Here is a 7,396-nt window from a genome sequence, read left to right on the forward strand (position 1 = left end):
AAGTACAAGTAAGGTCATGCTTCCATGGCTTATTGTGATTGAGTCATCTACTCCTGAGGAAGAGACAGATGAGCCAATCCTCTCCCTCACAATTTAAAATTATTCAAGAGCCGTAAATATATTTTTCCAAACAAATGAAATCACTGTTATGTAAATACTGTTCCTTAAGTGAAACTATGATAGTTTTATTTTCATTCTCAATTTTATTTCAGGGCCGCAGATCTATAACAACAGAGCCTCATTTAGCTCGGGAGCAGAGTTTGCCGAGCCCTGAGCTAGCCAGATGAACTAAAGCCCACATCAGGTTATGCTAAGTGACTTGAAGAACCCTGTTCCAGCGATCAGGTTCATCGGTTAGTTGAATCATGACCAGTCCTGGTGGTCAAGTCAATTCTGATTCACATATACCATGTTTGTCGAGTATAACTGTGCACCACAGGGTTTTCAATGACGAGCTTTCCAGAAGTAAATCACCAGTTCTTTCCTCCAAGGTTTCTGTAAGTGGACTTGGACCTTTCATCTTTTGGTTAACAGCTGAGAAATTAACCGTTCAACCACATGGATGAAATTATTCAAGACAATATTTGCGTTTTGCTTTAATGATATGTTTCCTTCATTTCTATGACATTTGTTCTCTTATTCAAAATGAGTATTAACTGTAAATTGGGTAAATAATGAAATAATTTCTATTATTGTGGCACTTCCAACCAGCTAGTAGTTATGGTTTACAATAAATTATCCTATTAATCAAATTTATAGCAGGATGATCAAATCTAGATTCAACAAGGAAATTCATATTCATGAAAGGTATGATGAATTTTATATCTAAAGGGTGAAAAAATTGAGCCAAACTAAGAGAGAGACAGAGAAATAAATGCCAAGTAGAGAGAGGTAGAAATTGAAGTATTAGGACTGAGGGAAGTTTATTGAGTTTAAGGAAGAGGAAACAGACCAATATGATTAGGGCAAAGAGGAAAGTACCTTCAGAAGAACTTCTGGGGATTCATATTAAAGATAGTGAATATTATCTCTAATGGAGTGAGAAGCTATAGGAAAATTTTATGGGATTGAAAGTCATGATTGGTATGACAAAGATTACTTCATTTGGTCAATGTAAAATAGATCAAAGAGAAGACAGATCAGTACAGAGTTAGTATGATAGTCCGGATGAGGTTTTTCTTGTTGTTAATCACCATCAAGCCAGCCTCTGACACATGGCAACCCCATGCACAGCTGAACTAAAGCTTGTTACATCCTTGTCCATACCTGTGAACAGTTACTTATTGGACCTCTGTGATCTGTAGGTTTTTATTGGCTCATTCAAAAATAGATCACAAGGTCTTATCTCTAGTCTATCTCTAGAGGCTAAGTTGGAAGCTATTGAGTACCATAGCAATGCCCAAGTCTCCACTCATGGTGACTGCGCAGGAAGTACATTGCCTGGGGCTCACTCAATTCAGACCTCCTTCATGGAAGGTGACACTTCTACTACTAAACTACCGGTACCCTTTAAATGAGGGCCAATTGTTTTTAACTCTAGGATGATTGCATGAGTTGAGATGATGGTGGGGGTCTGGTAAAGGGGCTCTACATTCAAGATTTGTTTGGGAAGCAGCATTGGCAAGACTTTCTATTGGAGTGGCTGTGTGGGCAGGCTTCTTGCATTGGCAATCGGGTGAGGGTGTCATTTTCTCTGGTCAGTGAGAACTGCAGAATGGATTCACGATTCTCTTCCTGGTATTCCCATTAACCTGTCACCCATCTCTCTATTATCCATCTCAAATGCCTGACCCTCCACTTATCAATATAGTGCATAGGAGGCCTAGGCTAGGTATTTCGCTCCCATGAGTTTCACAGTCTTCCATAATCAGCAAAGTGCATGAAAGTTGAAAAAAATTGAACCTACTCATAGAGTTTTGGGACACCAGAAGGGACTCAATGAAGGTACTCATGTTCACTTCCACTCCTCTTTCCCTTTCTTGGCCATTTAGTACTTCCTTTTTCCCAACATAACTTTCTGGCCTGTTCCCTGTCTCACTGTACACTCTTCACAAACATACTCTTCCATCCCACCCAGATAGTCTCCTATTGCCTCCATATATCGAGCTAATTCCATTTTCCAAGTCCTTCCCACCCAACTTTCAATAACCACTTTTGACCTCATGGTTATTTATGGTCTGCTTTGACAGTGAACACCCTATTCCCTGGTGGAAGAAATAGTAAAGTGGCTGAACTTGGGTAGAGAGGACGTATGCTTGGGAAATAAAAAGATGTTGCAGGTCAAAGGCAGGGCAGACAGGGAAACTGTCTGGAGCTGGAATAGATTCAGAAGCTACAAACCAGAGCCAGGCAAGCTGTTAGGTGAGTGGAGGCAGACACAATCTGCCAGAGATAAGAGGTCTTGAAACTAAAGTAAGAGCTGCCGCCGACAGGAAACCTCTCCTTCTCTCCACTGTCACGGTTGTGGCTGCAGCCAGTGATTGGCTTCCTACTCGGGTGTTCTCCACTGTGACTTCATTCCCGAGGTCCTGAGCTGTTGTATTGAAACCACTGCTGCTCTGAGCAGATCAGACAGGTCTTAGGCAATCATGCAGTCTGGTTTAATAGAGATTTCCAGAGTGCACTTAAGAACCCTTTTGAGAGGCTGAATTCCTCTGTCCTTCCTAAGGCTTAAAAATATCTTTACATAATTAAGAAATTTAAACTAGTTCACCTCTGAGAGTCCTTCCACATGTGGGAGTGAGTGTATGCAACAAAGTGGATTTTATTTTACTTCATAGTAAATGTACCTGTTGAATAAGCAATGAATGCACATGACAAAGATGAGACACTATAAGGCTGCACGCTGCGTGGTGCCAATAGTTAATGTGCTGAGTTGCTAAAAGCAGAAGGCTGGAGGTTCAAGTCACCCAGATGTGCCTGAGGAAAAAGGACTGGACCAGGAAAGGCCTGGGTCTACTTCTAAAAAAATCAGTCATGGAAAATTCTGTGGTGCATCGTTCTACTTTGGTACATACGGGGCCTCCAGGAGCCACAGTCAAGTCGGGGATAAGTGGTTTTACTACAGAGGTGCACTCCAGAGGGCTTCTACCGAAAGCAATCGCTGGAACACATGTTGAGAGAGTACAGGTGTGACTTTTCCAGAATTATTCGAGCTATTTAAGAGCATGAGGAGCTTGGCATCTTGTCCTGTAGTTCAGTGAAGCCATATCACTACCACCACTACGAGCCTCACATTATAGAATTTCCTTCTTATTTTGTGTCCTAGTTGTGCCAAACAGAAACATGCATCCTAGTGTCTGTAACATTTTAATGCTTATATTTGTATCACTCTCCATTAAAACAAACAAAGCAAAACAAAATGATGAGCAAAACAAACCACCAGAAAGGAAAAAGAAAAACCTAGCATAAGGAATTAATAATACAGAAAATATTCAAAAATGATACGATTAATCCGTAAAACCAATGCTCTTTCTTTATAAGAACTAATAAACTAGGTAACTCTTTGGAAGGTTTAAGAAGAGGGGAATGGAGAGAGAAAAATAAACATTGGAAGCAAGAAACATGATAAATATTAGCTCTAATGGAGGCTTTTAAATAATAAAAGTATTTTGTCCACTTATGTCAACAAAAAGTCCCAGTGATGCAGTGGCTGAGCACTTGACCACTTACAAAAACATCAGGGGTTCAAACATACCATGGAAGAAAGATGTGTCAGCCTCCTTCCTTAAAGAAAACTCTCAGAGACAGTTCTACTCTGTCTGATAGAGTCACTATACATTAGAAGTGATTCAAAGGCAACAAATTTGGTTTAATTTTTGGTGGCTCAACAACTTTGAAAATCTTTATAAAATTAATGATTTCCTTAAAAAGGTAGACATTGCTCAAGAGGAAACATAAAATTTGGATATGCTAATAGCCATAGAAGGAACACAAGGCAATAAAAAATTTACCACTAAAGAGTCTGGGTTGCAGAATTGTATATTCAAGTTTGCCATGCCTTCTAGGAACAGATTATTGCTGTGCCATGTAGTAGTTACATAATTCCATTTTAACTTGATAAATAAGTGTAGGGGTGGAGTCTAGCCTATCAATCGGGTGACAGCCTGATGATGCCTCCTTGTGGGTGTGGCCTTTCATGAGGATTCTGGGAACTCCCTTTCTTTCCCCTTGGAGGTGGGTGACACTCTCCCTCTGCTTCACTTTCATGCTGTTGTTGAGTCACTCAGAGAAATGGAGGAGCCATGCGGAGACCCACGTCAGCGCTGAGATGCTTCCATTACCACTACAACACTTTTCACCCAGCAGCCTGTGATCTTCCTGAATTTGGCATCATTGCCCTGCTGTGTGAAACTGAAGAGGAATTTAGAGACCAGTATTGGACATATGGACTAATGTTGGAAGTATAGACTTGATCTAGAGTGGGCTGGGATATTTTCTCAACATACAATTGCTCTTTGACATAAATCTCTCTCTTACACACATATATGTGTCACTAGATTTATTTCTCTAGTCAACCCAGTCTAACACATTCCTTTTACACTATTCCTAGCATAATTTTCCTATTCAATCTGCAAAGATAACATGGGGCGGGGGCAGGGGAGAGGGAGGGGGAGTGCAGACCAGACTCACATACACATGAAGGAACTTCAAAATTGTGAGAAATTTTCATTATATTTAATTTAATTTTCCCACAAACTTTTTGTAGTCCCCTGTATTACACAGGGTTCTCTAGAGAGATAAAGCCAGATTGCTGATAATTTTATATATATATATATATTAAAAGATAGTTAGATATATAACACAAGAAATGAACTGTTAAATTATATACAGATAGATAGATATACAATACAATAAATGAACAGTTAAATTATAAACAGGTATATAGATATATGATACAAGAAATTATATATGAAACAGTTAAATTATAAAGCAGTACAAATGGCTCAGTGCAACTCACTCCTGTGAGAGAGTTGTGAGACACTAGCAGTACTTCAAGTCTTGAGAACCACCAGGTAGTCCTCTGTAGAGAGAGAGAGAGCTAGGTTACCCCAGCACAGGCAGCAAACAGCAAGGCAGGTCACCAACCGTCAGCCAGGTCACCAACTGTCAGTGCTCAACTCTAGAGATGTAAATTTCAATCGTGTGGTCTTAAAGGGACCTCAATTTACAGCACAGTCCACAGGCTAGGTGTGTACCCTTTAAATTGAGGCACAGAACAAGCAAGGCAACCGCACATTGGTCCAATGATCAAAGAGCGAGAGACAAGAAAGACGAGGCTCACTGAGCCATTTATCTCTCCGTCCTTCAATTAAACCCACTTGCGTTTATCGACCAGGCTGGCACAATAAACTATCTCATCCCCTAACACGCACAAAAGGGTCATCACAACAAAAGGATATAACCATAAGAAATAACTATTCACACAATAAAAGAACTCCAAATACATAAATCACCATTTATCAGCATTGAAAAGAGAAATAGACAGCTCCTTAGTAATAGCAGACTAATAAGACATTGCTTTTGAAGAAACACAAAACAAGTGGAAAGACACTCAGCCAAAATACTCAGACACTCAAAGCCATCAAGTTAATTGCAACTCACAGCAACCCTTTAGGACAAAATAGAACTGTTTTCCAGGACTTTCAATCTTTTTATGAGTTGACAGCCTCAGCCTCATGTCCCATGGAGCTGCTGGTGGGTTCGTTCGAACCACTGATCTCATGGTTAGCAGCTCATTACATACTCCTCTTTGCCATCAGAGCCCCTCAACAAAGATACAGGAGATCTAAACAGCACAATCAACCAATTTAACCTCATGATTACATTCATAACACTCCACCCAATATGTTGTTATTGTTGCTATTGTTAGGTGCCATCGAGTTGGCTCTGCCCCATAGCAACCCTGTGCACAACAGAAGGATGCATTACACCGTTCTGCGCCATCCTGACAATGGTCCCTAGGCCTGTACCCATTGATACAGACGCTGTATCAATCTATCTCCTGGAGGGGCCTCCTCTTTTTCACTGCCTTCTACTTTAACAAACATGATGGCCTTCTCCAGGGATCGGTCTCTCCTGACAACATGTCCAAAGCATGTAAAACAAAGTCTTGCTATCCTTTCCCCTAAGGAGCATACTGGCCTTATTTCTTGCAATACAGATTTGTCCTTTTAGCACTCCATGGTACTTTTAATAGTCTTCTTCAACACCACAATGCAAATGCATCGATTCTTCCACAGTCTTCCTTATTCAGTGTCCAACTTCCGCATCCATATAATGCAAGGAAAAATACCATGGCTTGGGGGAGCCACACAGTCCTCAAAGTAACATCCCTACTCTTCAATACTCTAAAGAGTTCTTCTGCAGCAGATTTACCCAGTGCAATGTGTCTCTTGATCTCTTGCCTGCTGCTTCCATGAGTATTGATTATGGATCTAAGCAAGATGAAATCGTTGACAACTTCAACCTTTTCTCCATTCCTCAGGATATTTCCTATTGGCCCAGTTGTGAGGGTTCAGGTCTTATTTACATTGCATTTTAATTCATACTGCATACGAATTCATACTGCATAATGTCATCTGCATATCACTGGTTGTTCATAAGTCTTCTTCCAGTCCTGATGCCATATTCTTCACATAAGTCAGCTTCTCTGATTTGCTCAGCATACAGATTGAATAAATATGGTGAGAGAATACAATCCTGACATTTATCTTTCCTGATATTAAATCATGCAGTATTTGCTTGCTGTGTTTACATAGTTGCCTCTTGATCTATGCACAAGTTCTGAATTGACACAATAAAGTGTTTTGGAATTCCCACTCTTCTCCTTGTTATCCTGTTTCTTATGGTCCACAGAGTTGAATTCCTTTGCATAGTCAATGAAAAACAATCATTCAGTTTCTAGTACTCTGTTGAAAACCCAAGATCCACCTGACATCAGCAATGATATCTCTTTTTCAACGCCTCTTCTGAATCTGACCTGAAGTTCTGGCAATGCACTGCCTGCAGCAACCATTGTTATATGATAATCAGCAAAACTCTGTGTGCAATATCAATGATATCATTCTAGAGTTTGGGCATTCTCACATTTCTTTGGAATAGGCACAAATATACATTGCTTCTATTCAGTTGGTTAAGTATCTGTCTTCCGTAAGCCCTGGCATATGAGTGGGTGCTTCCAGAGTTTCTTCAGCTTGCTGAAATATTTCCATGGGTATTCCATCAATTCCTGAAGTCCTATTTTTGGCTACTGCATTCAGTACAGTTTAAACTTCTTCCTTCAGCATCATTGGTTTGCTCATATGCTATCTCCTGAAATGGTGGAATATTGACTAATTCTTTTTGGTCTAGTTACTGTGTGTATTGTTTCCATTTTCTCTTGATGCTTCTTGGA

Source organism: Tenrec ecaudatus, chromosome 10 (assembly GCF_050624435.1).
Source record: "Tenrec ecaudatus isolate mTenEca1 chromosome 10, mTenEca1.hap1, whole genome shotgun sequence".
Lineage (NCBI taxonomy): Eukaryota > Metazoa > Chordata > Mammalia > Afrosoricida > Tenrecidae > Tenrec > Tenrec ecaudatus.